At 39.7% G+C, this 17,003-nt stretch overlaps 1 protein-coding gene across 3 annotated transcripts in view; it reads left to right on the top strand.

Moving 5' to 3' along the window:
- Nucleotides 1-17,003, top strand: part of CERS6 (ceramide synthase 6) — a 339,296-nt gene that overhangs the window by 1,155 nt on the left and 321,138 nt on the right. The window lies entirely within an intron of this gene.

The raw sequence follows: 17,003 nt of genomic DNA, 5'->3' as shown, positions 1-17,003 counted from the left end.
TTAATTTGATACCAGAACACAGATAGTTTTAAAGAACTGCCGTATTTTGGATAACTCCTTTGTGTCATAAACAAACTTGTGTTACTTATTGAATCAATCTTAGTTACCAAATTAGATTTTGCCTGCCATGCATTCTCCGGGGTGCTATTGAAACAACCGAGACAGCAAGCAGCACACGCTTCTTTTTCTCAACTGAAAACGTTACCTACCCTTTCTCTCCCTCCCCCCGCCCTCCATTCATCAGTGAGGCTGAACTCAGATCACTGAGTGTAGACTCCACCTCTCTTTTAGACTTCACCTCTCCTCTCCTGCCCCCAACTCATCTTGGTCTTGTTTCTTAAGCTTTTGCTCTGTTTTTTGTGTGTGTGTGGTTTTTTTTTTTTTGTGTATTTCTATTTGTCCTAAGCCACTCTTGAGTGGCACAAATGGCAGAATTTCTCTTTTGTGTCATTTGTTGCTGGAAATGGCAACAGAGTACTTCATGGGAACAGTATCTTTTGTTTCAGGAAGGTGTATTTTTCAATGGACATTATTGTTGCTTGAGAACTAAATCAGCTATTTCACCTGCAGAGATTAACATGCACAAAGGAACAGACTTAAAGACCTGTTTCAAATGATTGGACTCTAGCACGGATGCCCTCTTTGATCCTATCCTGTGCTGAGACTTACAGTGAGAAAGTGGGTGTGTTTGCAGGGTTCAAGTTGCTTGTAGAGCAGATGTTTGCTTACAGAAAATGGGAACTTATATCTGAACTTTCAGTCTCTCTAAAAAGAGCCTGTGGGAAGCAGCCAGTTGCTCTTGTGACCACAAATAGTAGGGACTCCATACAGCTGCCGAATGACGTCTGATCAATCCTGGCTGATAAATCCTGGCCATGCTCACTTTTAGCTGGCTAATGCATTTGAAAGAGATGTATAGTCTTATGTTTTGAAAAACAAGCATGTCAGCTATTGACCTGTGTGCAGAAAGCTGATTCCAGGCTGTTCGTTTGGTTGGAAGAAATACATTTGTTAGAGAATGGAGAGAGCTTTGTACTTTGCCTTTTTCTGCCTTTTTTCTTTTTTTAAATAAACGTTAATTTCATAGTTGAAACTGGAATTTCATTTTTCCTCTTCCTGAACATCTTTTTATTCCTTTGGACAATCCCATGACTTACAGTTTACACAAGGGGGTCAGCTGCCTTCAACTGTTAGTCACAGCAGTTGTCCTCATATTGATATGTAGAGACTTGGTGAGTTTCTTGTATCCCCTTGATCCAAATAGAAGTGATTTAATAGCCTATATGAAAAGTGAAAGTCTGTGGTTAATACTCAATATAATAATCTAGGATGGCCCGTATACCACAAGATGCTACTGACTTTTGGAATGGTGTCTACTTTGCTTTTTCCTATAGTAGTGACAAGTCTGTCTTTAACCATTTGGGAGTCTCTCTCTTTTCTGATAATTCAAGGGTACAGCTGTATCCAGAATTTCAAGTACTGCATGTTTCTCCTCTTCTCAAACCTAAGTGACACATTTTGGCGTCCAACCTGTGGCCTGCTTTTCAGCACCCATCAAGGACCTGAATCAGTATAACTGAACTGGCCAATACTGTTGGCATTATCACAGCTCACTTTTGGCACCCTTCCAACACACTGGGCATGTTTCTTTTTCTTTTGCAGTTTTCTGTCATATATAACATGATTTAAAGAAGGTGGTTGGAAATCTTTTTATAAAATGATTTGTAATAGAAAATAATTCCCCTAGGATTCTCTTCCTTTTATGCTTTTGTCATTTATTTTGAAGCTGAGAACATATCTATGACATAACTAATTATCCAAGACCTTGATTTCTATTAAATGGGAGTCTTCAATACCCTGGTTGAGACTAAAATTGTGAATTTGAATTCATTCTCCTCAGTCTTATTTATTTCTGCCTATAAAGAGAAACACTAAAGAATGAATTGAATTGGCCTTTGCCCAACTGAGCAGTCCTATCTTTTTAATTTCACCCTCCTGTTGGGTTGTTGGCAGTGAAGGCACTAGTGGCCAGAACAATGCCATGTTATAGCACCATATGGATAACAGCGTGAATACCCGGCATGGTTGGTTAAAAATGGAGCAGTCTAAATTCAGTGACTTCTGGCTGAGTCTGTGAATGACCCAAAACTTGGTGGTTTCTAGCATAGCCTTAGATATTACCTGCTTACCTGAGTGAAATATCTGTTGTTTACAGAAAAAACCTAGAAGTTTCTTGTAGAATGAAAATTGTAGTGTATTCTGTCATATTGTGTTGTTGGCTTGTTGACAAGGAACAAAATATTATTTAATAACATAGCATCATTTATTTGATGAATTTTCTTGATTTAATACTTGTTTAGGCTCCATAAGCCATTCTCTGGAATTATAATAAATGCTTATTCTAAACTCATTTTTAAAAAATATGTGCTACTATGGTATTCATAAATGTGGGATTAAAGTTTTGCTGAATTTCTGTTTAGGAATAAAGACATTTTTATGTTACTGTTATAAAAGGTAATGCTAATACATTTTCTTCTTTGTGGGTTTAGGAGAGAGACACAGAAAATACTTATTGAGAATCAGAACATTTGCATTCTAGTCAAACTTACCTCACACTGGGGTGGCCACCTAATTTCTGTCTCCCTTATTTTCTCTTTTGTGCAGTGAAGTTGATGGCCTTTGTAATCCAAGGTTACTTGCATGTTCACAGTCATCTGATTCCTCCTATAGGAGTGCTATAATATTTGAAGTTTACTAATTGTTATCTCTTGAAACTTTAAGGCAGGCTAAATGTTATTTTTTTGAAGGTAGTAATAAGTCATCTAAGAATAAAGAATATTTTTCATACATACAAATATCCTAGTTAATGGTTTTGTTTCTTATATTTTTAAATTATGGGTTGAGTTAAAGGAATCATTTGGGCTGTTATCATTTGTGCTCCAAAAAGCTATACTATTTCAGAATAACCAATAAAGAATATTCCCCAGAGAAAGCAATTGCTCTCTTTCCTTAGAACTTTTTTAGCTAGATCCCAGAGCCAAAGGATGAGATGGTTGGATGGTATCACTGACTCAGTGAACATGAGTTTGAGCAAACTCTGGGAGATAGTGAAGGACAGGGAAGCCTGGTGTGTTGTAGTCCATGGGGTCACAAAGAGTCAGACACGACTTAGCAGCTGAACAATGAAGAGTAGACCTGACACCTCTTGTGATGGCTGGGTGAGAAATGAGCAACTCATTCATGTGAGGTTGGTTTTCCAAGCGCTAAGCTACCTGAGAACTGTCATTCTTCAGAGGCTGACACCAGAGGTGTCAAACAATGACCTGTTGCCCACAAACCCTCAAAGAACAACAGGTCTCAGTTGTATCAGAGGGATTGTCTGGCCAGTGGGTTAGTTTTTCTTATGGGTTTGCTCAATATCTTGGTCTTGTCAATAGCCTTGGGTGAGACCACAGAGGAGAAGAGAAGAGAGGAGAGGGAGAAAAATGAATGGGACTGTATTCTTGATGGTTAGAGGGGAAAGGGTAGGTATGAGTGAATGTAAGGAAAAAGTGGGATGCCAGGTGAGTTTCATAATTGAAGGATATTCCCATAATGTACCTTAATAATGAAAACACTGATATCTTCATTTTAGAAGACTAGAGTATGCAATGAAATGAATCTTTATGTACCCTCAAAATCTATAGGTGGCCATCTTTAGTCATAAGTTGCGAGTGTCAAGGTGATGATGGTAGGAGGTGGCAACTTTGGGAGATAACTAGGTCATGAGGGTGGAATCTTCATGCATGTGTGGGATTAGTGCCTTTATGAAAAAACAGGCTCCAGGGAGCTCCCCCACCCCTTCCATCATGAGGACACAGTAAAAGATGGCTGTCTGTGAAGCAGGAAGGATGACTTCACCAGACACCAGGTCTGTTTGCTGGCACCCTGATCTTAGACTTCCAGTCTCTAGAACTAACAGAGAGAAATTTCTTTTGCCATTTAATGATATAATCTCAACATTTTCCATGTCATTAAACTTATTCAAAAGTATTTTCATTGACTACATTATTCTGTGCTATGGATATACCATAATTCATTTATGGTATAAATATAATCATAATTATAATTTCATAACCAGTCCCTATATTATTGTTGGATATTTAGGCTGTTTCCAGTTGATGTGTATAAACCTTTCAATTACTAATGACTTCCTAAGGAATGTTTTCTAGAAGTGGCATTTCTAAGTCCAAAGATAAATGTTTTAGTGTTCTTGATAGATACAAATCATCAAATTGGTGTCAGGAAAAGATTATATTTGTTTGTATTTTCTTATTAGCATGCTTATTATTATTATTTGAAGAAAAATTTTTTTTATTTGAAAGTTGAAGAGATGTTATTCTTATAATGTGAGTGTGTTTTATGTTATTCATGATGAACTTTCCACAAATATTTGTTCAGTTCAGTTCAGTCGTTCAGTTGTGTCCTACTCTTTGCAATCCCATAGACTGCAGCACGCCAGGCTTCCCTGTCCATCACCAACTCCCAGGGCTTATTCAAACTCATGTCCAAGGAGTCGGTGATGCCATCCAGCCATCTCATCCTCTGTTGTCCCCTTCTCCTCCCACCTTCAATGATGTTGGGAAAGCCCAACATCAGGGTCTTTTCCCGTGAGTCAGCTCCTCAATCAGGTGGCCAAAATATTGGAGTTTCAGCTTCAGCATCAGTCCTTCCAATGAATATTCAGGACTGATTTCCTTTAGATGGACTGGTTGGATCTCCTTGCAGTCCAAGAAACTCTCAAGAGTCTTCCCCAACACCGCACATCAATTCTTAGGTGCTCAGCTTTCTTTACAGTCCAACTCTCACATCCATACACGACTACTGGAGAAACCATAGCTTTGACTAGATGGACCTTTGTTGGCAAAATAATGTTTCTGCCTTTTAATGTGCTGTCTAGGTTGGTCATAACTTTCCTTCCAAGGAGTAAGTGTCTTTTAATTTCATGGCTGTAGTCACCATCTGCAGTGATTTTGGAGCCCCCCAAAATAAAGTCTCTGTTTCCATTGTTTCCCCATCTATTTGCCATGAAGTGATGGGACCTGATGCCATGATCTTAGTTTTCTGAATGTTGAGTTTTAAGCCAACTTTTTCACTGTCCTCTTTCACTTTCATTAAGAGGCTCTTTAGTTCTTCTTTCTACCGTAAGGGTGGTGTCATCTGCACATCTGAAGTTATTTATATTTCTCCCGGCAATTTTGCTTCCGGCTTGTGCTTCATCCAGCCCAACATTTTGCATGATGTGCTCTGCATATAAGTTAAATAAGCAGGGTGACAAAATACAGCCTTGACATACTCCTTTCCCGATTTGGAACCAGTCTGTTGTTTCATGTCCAGTTCTAACTGTTGCTTCTTGACCGGCATACAGATTTCTTAGGAGGCAGGTAAGGTGGTCTGGTATTCCCATCTCTTGAAGGATTTCCAGTTTGTTGTGAACCACACAATCAAAGGCTTTGGCGTAGTCAATAAAGCAGAAATAGATGTTTTCCCTGGAACTCTCTTGCTTTTTCGATGATCCAGTGGATGTTGGCAATTTGATCTCTGGTTCCTCTGCCTTTTCTAAATCCAGCTTGAACATCTGGAAGTTCATGGTTCACGAACTGTTGAAGCCTGGCTTGGAGAGTTTGAGCATTACTTTGCTAGCGTGTGAGATGAGTGCAGTTGTGCAGTAGTGTGAACGTTTTTTGGCATTGCCTTTCTTTGGGTTTGAGTTGAAAACTGACCTTTTCCAGTCCTGTGGCCACTGCTGAGCTTTCAAAATTTGCTGGCATATTGAATGCAGCACTTCCACAGCATTATCTTATAGGATTTGAAATAGCTCAACTGGAATTCCATCACCTCCACTAGCTTTGTTCATTCGTAGTGATGCTTCCTAAGGCCCACTTGACTTCACATTCCAGGATATATGGCTCTGGGTGAGTGATCACACCATCATGGTTATCTGGGTCATGAAGGTCTTTTTTGTATAGTTCTTCTGTGTATTCTTGCCACCTCTTCTTAATATCTTCTTCTTCTGTTAGGTTCATACCATTTCTGTCCTTTATTGTGCCCATCTTTGCATGAAATATTCCCTTGGTATCTAATTTTCTTGAAGAGATCTCTAGTCTTTCACATTCTATTGTTTTCCTCTATTTCTTTGCATTAATCACTGAGGAAGCCTCACTTGTATTTCACTTTCTGTGAATTCATGTATATTTTTCTACTGGGATGAACTTCCTAACATTTTGGGTAGGAAATGGTGGCCTTCAGATTTTTTAAAAAGCAGAGTGATCTTGTATTGATCTGTTTCTCTAGTCATGTGTTTATACTCATTTCTCTCTGCTTACTGACTCTCCCCTACAACCTAGGTCATCATCATCAGGAAGGAAGTTTCTCAAATTCTAGATATTGGAAGGGATGAATGCAAAAGAATGAAGTAGATAATATCCTGAGTTTACTGTGGAGGATGAGACAGAGAGAAAGATCTTGGAAGAAGTTTCAAGGGTTATGAATGAATGGGTTTTTATGAAGGAAAACTCAAGAGATTGAGCCTAAACAACTTTATATTGTTTCTCGGAATTTTGGATAAAAGCAAATTATTAGCTGAGTCATCAGGGAAATGCAAATAAAAACCAAAATGAGATATCATCCTACCCCCATTCAGATGGCTACTATTAAAAAACAAAACAAAACAGGAAAGAAAGAACGTGTGGAGTAATTGAGCCCTGCACCTCGTTGGTGTGAGTGTAAAATGGCACAGCCACTGTGGAAAGCAATATGGAGGTTCCTCAGCAAACTAAAAATAGAATTATTGTGTGGTCCAGCAATTCCACTCCTGGTATATGCCTGAAAGATTTGAAATGTGAGTTTCAAAGAAATGTTTGCAGACCCATGAGCATAGCAGTATTATTCACAAGAGTTAAAAGCTAGGAGCAACTCAGATGTCTGACAGGTGAATGAATAAACAAAATGTGGTATATTTTAACACATTACAACATGGATGAACCTGGAAGACCTTATACTAAGTGAAATGGGTCAGTCACAGAAAGACAGACACTGTAAGATTGCACTTATATGAGGTACCTAAATAGTCAAATGCATAATGATAGAAAGCAGAATGGTGGTTGCCAGGGCTGGAGGGAAGTTACTGTTTCATGGGTACAGAGTTTCAGTTTTGCAATAAGAAGTTTTCTGGAGATAGATGATGGTGATGATGGTGGCAAAATGCTAATATGAAGATAGTTCACTGACTAAAAGGAAAAGTCATTTACTAGAAATACCTGGTTTCATTTTCTAGACTTGACAGTTTTCTATTTAGGAATAAACATCACCTCCATAGGGGTGATGGAAGGAAGCTTGAAGGCCAGAGAGCACTCAAGTATCCTGGATCTTTTTGAAGGCCCTTGCTTCAATCCATTTGTTGGCTTGTCCAGAAAAGGAGAGCAAAGTGTCTTTGGGAAAAGCACACTGTACATTTTCAGAGGATCCCTAAGACTAAAGTAGAGGCCTTCTACTTTATGCTCTTTCACTTCATGCTCCATCGAAAGCAAATCAATGTGATAGGATAAATTGTTAGCAAGGCAGGTGGCTAAGGCCAGAGATACTTCCTCTGGTAGGAAGCTTTTGCAGTGGAAGAAGAGCAGATTTCTGACCTTTCTCCCTAGTTTTCGATTTAACTTCACACCCTTTCTGTAAGCAGACGTTAAGTTTGAACATGGTTTTGCTTAAATGCTATCTACTATAGGGCAGGTTGCAAGCAATGATTATTGCAAGCAATTGATTGCAAGCAGTGGCAGGTACATATTATTGAAAAGTAGTTTTCAAAATTTATATTAATGTTCAATCAATGTACAAAACACTGCTTTCCATGACTCATTTATGAGAGTATTTTGGGAAGGTTTTGTTGTTTTTAAAGAGAACGTTCTCTTCCTCACTGCTGGCCTTCAAAATGAACTTCTTGTGGACCACTCCTGCTTCCTATTCCTGCTATTGCTTTTGTTACCTCAAAATTGGATTGTGCGGGTTGTTTTTGTCAGGTGTGGGGTTGGAGATACCCAAATGGTTTTTCGTTGCAGGGAAGATGCAGTCCATTACTAGGTGGCCTTTTATGGCCACTTAGTGACCTTGGAATCACGTTTGTGACTTGCTGATGTCACATATTATGTTTGAGGTTTTCTGGTTACAAAGCTGTTGTTGCTGTCTTGAAGCCGTGATTGCGATTCTTTCCTTCCTCTCTTCCTTTTTTTTCCTTTTCTTTCCTTTCTTCATTTATTTCTGCCTTTTATTGTTTCTCTTTCCTTTCCTTCCCTTCTGTTCCATCTTTTCCCCTTTCTTCCTTCCTCTCTCCATTCCAGCTTCCTTCCTTCCATCCTTTCCCTCTCTTTCTACTTTTCTCTGTCTCTCTCTTCCCCTCTCCCCTTTCCTTCCTTCTGTTGCTCATTGCTGCTGTTGTTGTTTAGTCACAAAGTCTGACTCTTTTGTGCCCCATGGACTGTAGCCCACCAGGCTCCTCTGTCCATGGGATTTCCCAGGCAAGAATACTGGAGTGGCTTGCCATTTCTTTCTCCAGGGGATCTTCCTGAACCAGGGGTTGAACCCACGTCTTCTGCATTGGCAGGTGGGTTCTTTTCCAAGTGAGCCACTGGGCAAGTTCCCCTCATTGCTACAGATCATTTTAAAAGACAGGGAAGTTTAGTTTAGAGAGCAGAAGAGCAACACAGAGTTAAGAGTTGGGGAGAGGAACAGAACCATCTAGAATCTTGCTTAGGGACACGGTTTGGCAAGTATCAGAGTCCAAGCTGCCAGCTAGTCTGAGTGGCTCTGTAGATTTTGTCTTAATAGATCACCATTTCAAAGCAAAGTAAAGTGACTTGGTGCTTTAACCAGAGTGGCAGTTTTGGACACAATAGTTTGAGTAAAGGAAAACTGAGAACCAGTCACTTAGGCATGCTGGAGATTTAGAGAATATAAGGGCTTTGTCCATCAGTGGGAGTATGGATATCTTTGAGTGCATGGATACACTCCAGAGTGACACCACATTTAAATTCTGTTACTGTTGTATACACTTATAGGACTTAATTAGAAATGTATATTCCTCACGAGAATTAAAAGGAAAATGGGTAGGATATCAGAAAGACTGGAACTTGGGTTTAAATTCAAACACTGCCTCTTTTCAGTTATTCAGTAGTGGACAGAATGCCCTGAAATTTGGTCTTCTCACTTGTAAATTGGAGAGTGTGCCTACTTTGTGATATTGGAAGACTGTCTGTGAAAATGTAGTTAAAGGGGACTCAGCTGGTTCTTAAAAATATACGTTGTGTAAAAAAATAATTGATAACATAGTACACTACAGTATATACCATGAGAAGAAATAATGTTCGGTAACATGATTTCATGCGTTGGATGTACCTGTGGGGAGGTGGTGTGGCTTATAGAGGCAGTGGAACTGCTTTATGTGTGTGATCCTGGGACTGAAGGATTTACTAGTTCTGTTGAAGAGTAAATATTTGGCGTTTTAAACAGGCATCGAAGCTTCAGTCTCTTCAACACAATGCCTATTTAGTGGGGAGAATGCATCTTAACCTTTTATTCTCTAAGGTTAATAGTGGATTGTAGGTCAGGGACTTGCTTGAGGTGGCAGAAGACTATTTCTCATAGTAGGATTTGAGATGGGTGATGGGCAGCTGTGTGCCACGTACAGCTTAAAGTTTTCTCCGAGGGCTCTGCCTTGAGAGAAAGCCCAGGAACATGGACTTCCACTGGATGGAGTTTTCTCTGGAAACTGCCTTTCAGTGGACGGATGCCCTATGCAAATATCCCAGTCTATCTCCCTCTGTTCCATCTGGCCCCAAGGTCAGTTTTTTATTGCATGTGGTCTCCAGGGGAAACTGGCTAGGTATTCAACCAATGGTAATGGCAAACATCAAATTCACCATTTATATTGATTTAAGACCTAGGCTGAATTCTGGCCATGCCACCTTTGTTGCTGCCACAGATCTAGGAGCAAATAGCTTAATCTCTTCATGCTCAGTTTCCCCTTGAAACTCTTAGGGTTGTGAAGATTAAAAAAGATAAAGCATGCATGCATTGTGTTTAGGGCAGTGCCTGGTTCATGGAGGTGGTAATTATTTGTTCTTTGGGTTTATTGAAGGTGCATGCACACACGTACACACACATGTACACTCTCACACACACAAACACACAGTTGCTTTCTAACTGCTGTTGGAACCCTGGTTTCCAGAAATGAGACTTCACTGTGAGGTGTCTGAAACTTTTTACTGGCATTATCTTTATGCCATGAATGAGGATGTCAGACTGCATTCTTGCTTTCACAGGCTGGGGTTGCTCATGTAGTCCTTTGACTTCCTTTTCCTAATCCTCCTGTTTCTCTCTCTCTCTCTCATTTTCCCCTCCTAGGAGCATTCTGATTCTTCCAGTTGTAGTTGACTGAAAATAATCCCAGCCTCTTAGTGAAGAGCTGGGCCTTATGCACCTCACACTTGTCTGTCATGCACTTTGCTGAGATATGTTACTATTTAGACAGCTCAGAAATACTTTTTCTTTTTTTTCCCTAATAAGAGCCTTCCAGAGAAAGGAAAGTCTTGGGAATGACCTTTATTATTTCTTTCAGAATTTTAACTCTTGTAGATTATCTTAATTTTATCCTTGAGAAGAAAGAAATTCATTCTAGGGTCTTTGGGATCATGCTTGTGAAGATGCACACCTTCAAAGTTAGCTAAACCTACTAAATATATGTATTTTTTCCTTAAGAGAAACAAATCGACACCCCCAAATTTGAACTTCCTTTGGTATGAATGTGGCAAACCTAGGCCAACCAAATTAGTTCAGAAGGGATTTGTACCTCATTTCTACTAGAGGCGCTTTTCCAGCTCTGCACAGCTTAAACATTTCATTCTTAGATATACAATTTGCCCTGTAAATAGTTTAACAAGCCTGTTAAATTCTTTAAGGCACTGATAGAGGGCATCTTAAGAGGAGCAAATATAACATTTGTGGTGGGCTGTCTTTCTTTTTTATTAATTTATTTTTTATTGAAGGATAATTGCTTTACAGAATTTTGTTGTTTTCTGTCAAACCTCCACATGAATCAGCCATAGGTACACATGTACCCCATCCTTTTTAACCTCCCTCCCATCTCCCTCCCCATCCCACCCCTCTAGATTGATCCAGAGCCCAAGTTTGAGTTTCCTGAGCCACACAGCAAATTCCCGTCGGCTATGTATTTTACATATGGTGATGTAAGTCTCCTTGTTACTCTGCCCATACATCTCACCCTCTCCTCCCCTGTCTTTTAAAGAGGAAGTAAGGCAAAGAGGAAACTACAGTGCTCTAGAATGACAAATTATCAAGAACTGCCTCAATTTTAATTCAGTAATAGTTTAACAGTGTCATTGACTTTGCACTTAGGGAAAAAAAGGAAAACTCATTCATTAAAAAATAGTCGAGTCAGTCATGTGTTACACACCAGTGTGGCACCAGCGTCGGGGGGTTGTTGGAGGTGGGAGAGGTCTTCCCTGGGTAGCAGCAGTAAGGGGCTGTATTACCTACGCACAGATTTAAAAGAAAACAAAAAAAAATGACTAAAAGTTGGTCTGCTTTTTCTCAGCACCATGTAAAGCCAATCCTAAACATAGAATTGATAAGAGTGAAAAAGTAGCCCCTTACCTGAGCGCACTCTTCCTAGCACCTCTCCCCCCACTTCTTAGAACACCACTTCCAGATGCTGTTTTAGGGCACAGATGTTCTGAAAAACCACAATTTGAGAAATTCTGGGAAAGCCAGCAATCTCCACCTCCCACTTTCTGTATCAGGACACCAAAGCCCATAGAAATAAATGAAGTAACTTGCCCTCACCACCCACCCAGGGCTAGGTCCTGGGAGAGTGTGGCTGCTATAGGATGCTCACAAGGCCATTGTAGGATGATGCCCCTGAGCCCACTTTTTCTGGAGCTATCCCAGCAAACGCCTCAGCCCAGGAAAAAAACTGGACCTGAAAATCAGGTTGGTCAAACCACCTGATTGTTTGCTCTGTTACATCTAAGTTGGTCTGGTCACCGGCCAGGGGTGTTTCTATTGATACAACAAAAATGGCTACTCTGCCTCTCCCTGCAGGTGAATGAGGCTGGTTGTGGGAAGAAGCATCTGGATGATTTGAGATGCGTTGCCTGCCCCACCGTCAATGTACCACATTTCATGGCTTAAAAAAAAGAAGATGTGATTGAAGGGGCCCCCATTGAACGTGGGTTGGAGCTCTGAGAGCAGAGATCACTCTGCAGACAGCCGGGACCCCTTCTTAGTGGGCTAATTACTCCTGAGCTAGTTTGTTCCGTGTTACTGAAACCATGCACCCAGTTTTTCTTGCCTCCCACTTTCACCCTAGTGCCTGTTAAGCACCCACACTGAAGTGGCTGCTTGCAGACTCTGCAGAGGAACTGGGGAAGAGAGAAAAAATAGATATACAGGTGGTGGTTGTCAACCAGCAGTTATTTCTAAGGAGTGTTCGGGCAATCTAGTGGTTTTCTGTGTGTGCATTTTTTGCTCATGGTTTTGTTGAGTTTTACAAAGTATAAAACTCTCTTTTGGTAGTGGTAGGTACCTGTGGTTTATTTGAAAGAGCCGGGCTCCTAAAAAAACATTGCAGTGAACTGTATCTTGGAGTCAAGTGAGGGAAGTGTTAGGAAACTCCAGTGCTCTGACCTTGCCTCCCTCAGAGGCAGGCTCTTGTCTCGGGTCTCTAAGCAAGCAGGAGGCTTGCCACAATCAGTCCCTGAGCTGTGGCCCGTGCCTCCCAGCCTGCCACACCTTGGCATAGAGTCAGGCTGTAGACGATTGGGAAGAGGACAGCTCGTCGTCAGTTTAAAACCAGGGTGTGTCACTTCTTTAATTGCTGGCTCCCTTTCACTTAGTAATTCCACGTCCTCTGGTTACTTCGCTCTCTTGCTCACACCCTCCTCTGCCTCAAATTGAAGGTAGCCTGGGTAGCCTGAACCACCTGCTTGGTTGACTCCCTCATTTTTTGATCCTGAGCCTTGATTACCAGGATCTCTGTTATAACTCACATTTCCCAGGATAATAGTGAGTTTGAGCCAAATCCACTTATAAAGGATGGTTAATAAGAGCAATCACATCCCATTGTACTACCTTTAATTTTTTGGTGTCTTTAAAAAATAAGTCATAAGGAATAAATATTCTTTCTGGTTTCAAAAATAAATTTATGGCTATAGAATTTTTTCTGGTTGGAAACAGAAGAAATAAAATTGGTTCCCCAATGGCTCAGAGGGTTAAGAATCTGCCTACAATGCAGGGGACACAGGAGACGTGGGTTCAATCCCTGGTTGGGAAGATCCCCTGGAGGAGGAAATGGCAACCTGCTCCAGTATTCTTGGCTAGAAAATCCCATGAACAGAAGATCTTAGTGGGCTACAGTCCCAACATTTGCAAAGTGTCAGATATGACTGAACATGAGCACAATTCAGTTCCAGAATTATAAAACAATTGTTTGGCAAGCAGTTTCCCCATTTCTCAGAGTTGAAGATGAGATAAAAATGTTGCGTTAAAAGGAAAACTTTCTCTCCTTTCCATTTTCCCAGCCAATATCTAAGTCTCTACTCGGGTCAAATCTGAGGACATCCAGTCCTTTCAGATTGTCTAAAGCTTTTCTGAATTGGATGCACTTAGCTGCCAGAAACTTCTTATGGCTCTATTTTAAAAGCCAATCTAGAAGAGTCCGGAAACGGCTCTGATTGGGAACTGCTAAAGTAAATAGTGTATGGTGATACATTTTGGAATTTGACACAGATTATACTTATCTTTGCAGGTGAAAGTAAACACCGTCTTTTTGGTCCTGAGGAGTGTTTAGATTTGTGGAGAGACTGAGAGTGAGAGGTGGAGAGAGAGAGAGAGTAGAGAGAGGGAGAAAAGGAGCGGGGGAGGCAGGGACTCTCCGCCAGGTGTGTACAACAAAAAGAAGCGTCGCACCCTGACTTTGGCTTAAAATTCCATCTTGGTGGAACCTCAGTTCAGCTAATACCCTAATGGGTGTGTGGGTGCTTGCTCAGTCACTCAGTCATGTCCGACTCTCCGCGATCCCACAGACGGTAGCCCACTAGGCTCCTCTGTCCATGGGATTTCCCCAGGCAAGAATCCTGGAGCGGGTTTCCTCCTCCAGGGGATCTTCCCAACGCAGGAATTGAACCCACATCTTCTGTGTCTCCTGCATTGGCAGGTGGATTCTTTACCACTGAGCCACCTGGGAAGCCCAGCCTAATGAGTATTTGCTGCAAATCTGACACTGAAATGAACAATCACTTGCTTAACAAATGTTTATATGGCATTGTTAGAAAAGTGCTTTATTTTTCTAATGTAAACTTTTTATAGCATACATACTGAAACATGCACAAAAGTATACTTAAAACCTATAGCTCACTGAATTATCACAACAAAGCAAACATACTTATGTGTTCATTAATCAGAATGCAGATTTAGAAATAGAACATTACTAGCATTGTAGAATCTTCTCTATTAGTTTTTACTGATTTTATAAATTAAAGAAAAATTATTTGCAGTGTGAAAATGAAAGGCAACTGTAACTCCTAGTCCATGCAGCATACCTATACCCATTCTTCCACTTAAGGTCTTAGTTTCTTATAGAGGAAAACATGAGCTTTGCTCTGGCACTTGCGGTCACCCATGGAGCCATATTTCCTCTCTTTGTGTTAAGTTTGTAAATATGGTACTTTGCCGGTGGTCCAGGGACTAAGGCTCAGGCTCCCAATTCAGGATGCCTGGGTTCAATCCCTGGTCAGGGAACCAGATCCCACATGACGCAACGAAGAATTTGCCTGCCACAACCAAAGGTCCTGTGTGCTGCAGCCAAGACCCTGTGCAACCAGATAAATTAAATGTCAAAAAATAAGTTTGTACACATGCTTGGATAAAGGTGTGTGTGCATTTATGCAAAATTTGATTAATAGTTGGCTATAAAATTTAATAAAAGAAATTGCTTAGAAAGGAATGGGAAGAAGATATGAGAAAATGAATGAGAGAACCATAGTGAAAACATTCTTTTTCTTTCCCACCTTATTTACTTAATTAGTGAGAATATTTTGTAAGGATTGATAAAGGGACAAAATTCAGTGTCTTTAAAAAGAAAACAAATGACTGATGTTAAACAGGGGATAAATGTGTATGTTTATCGCAATGTTTCTGAGTCCTGTTGCTTGGATGTAGAGGACCTAAGATTTGCTGAGACAAAGGAATCAGGCTTTGGATTTAAATAAGCCCTGTACTTTGAACACTGAGTGTTTGCTTGTGATATAGAAATACAGCTCTTGTTTGGAAAATAATACCTTTAAGTCTTGCTGTGTTTTGTGTTTTTAAAATTATACTCACCTTGAAAACAAGTATTTGTTGTTTGTTGTTTAGTCGCTAAGTTGTGTCTGACTCTTCTGCGACCCCATGGACTGTAGCCCACCAGGCTCGTCTGTCTATGGGATTTCCCAGGCAAGAACACTGGAGTGGATTGCCATTTCCTTCTCCATGAAAACATGTATGTTTTAATTTAAATATTTCTTATTTAATGCAAGCTTTTTTCTGTTCCATCTTTGGATGTGTCTTCTATTCAATATATTCTCTTTTCTTCTTCAGGAATACCAGTTACACACATGTTAGCTTTTCCTGGCCTGCCTTTCATATTCATCTTTTGTACAGTGTTTTTAATATATTTTATTATACATGGTTTTATTAATTTCCCTCAAGCCTACCAACCAGGTGTCCCTTTCACTCATGTTTATGTCATCTTGATCTTAATGTTGTTTTAATTTTTTAAATAATTTTTTCCTTCTGTTCTACTGCTTTTTGCAGTTTCTTTTTGCAATTTTATTTTTCAGTTTTCTAATCACTTTCTAAACCCTGATTTCTCTTTTTTGGCGGTTTTTTTTTTTTTTTTTTAAGCAATCATGTAGCCTGCAATTTCTTTAACATTTTTGTTTGAAGTCTTCCTATGTTCTTGTGGGTAATTCTTTTTCATTTGCTTTCTGGTTCTTATTATTTTGCAATTCTTGTTCTTAGATTTTACTGCTTCCTACCCATGTCTTTTAGTCTAAAAACAGCAAATATTAGATCCCTTTCTGCTCATTTTTATAAAGAGGGTATCTTAAAATCAATTTGGTTAAAATCTATTGTTTTTGGACTCATGGAATAATAGAACGGTTTTCTTTTAAAATAATTTATTTCATTGATAAAATCTTCAGAATCTGTGACTATCGTTTCATAATCTTTCAGTGTTCACATGGCCATGACACTGCAGGTGAGGGACAAAGCTTTCAGAGCTTTTCTGATAGCTGTGGGAGAAAATATTCTTCCAACTTATGCATTCTAGAGACAATGGGGATTTCACACCAGTTTTTTTTTTTTTTTTCATCCTTTTTTTTTTTCCATTTATTTTTATTAGTTGGAGGCTAATTACTTTACATCATTACAGTAGTTTTTGTTATACATTGAAATGAATTAGCCATGGATTTACATGTATTCCCCATCCCAGTCCCCCCTCCCACCTCCCTCTCCACCCACACCAGTTTTAAATGGAGCTTCTAAATTTTTCCCCCCCAGTTCTTACAACTGTAATACCACAACATACTGTGAACTCGTGGTGTAGTATTACGTCAGCAGTAACTATTTGTTAATTTCTAATATATTAATTCTAGTTTGTGGGTTTTTAAATGTTTTGGTGTCTAAAATGATTAATAATGCTACAAAACAGCCAGTATTTGAAATCTTTTGAGCATTTAAAATGATAAAACCTCTTCCATTTTTAAAATCATTGAAGAAATTACCTGGTTTTATATATCTATAACCTCATTGGGAAACTCTCAGTGCAGAAGAAATACAGCAATTTTCCATTTTCACTCTGTTTTCTCAATCCCTTGTTCTCCCTAGATGTGTCCAGCATGAATAGTTGATATATA

The sequence above is a fragment of the Odocoileus virginianus genome, chromosome 13 (genome assembly GCF_023699985.2).
Source record: "Odocoileus virginianus isolate 20LAN1187 ecotype Illinois chromosome 13, Ovbor_1.2, whole genome shotgun sequence".
NCBI classification, from domain to species: domain Eukaryota; kingdom Metazoa; phylum Chordata; class Mammalia; order Artiodactyla; family Cervidae; genus Odocoileus; species Odocoileus virginianus.
Note: the sequence above shows the minus strand (reverse complement) of the source record. Positions and strands in the feature narration are given on the sequence as shown.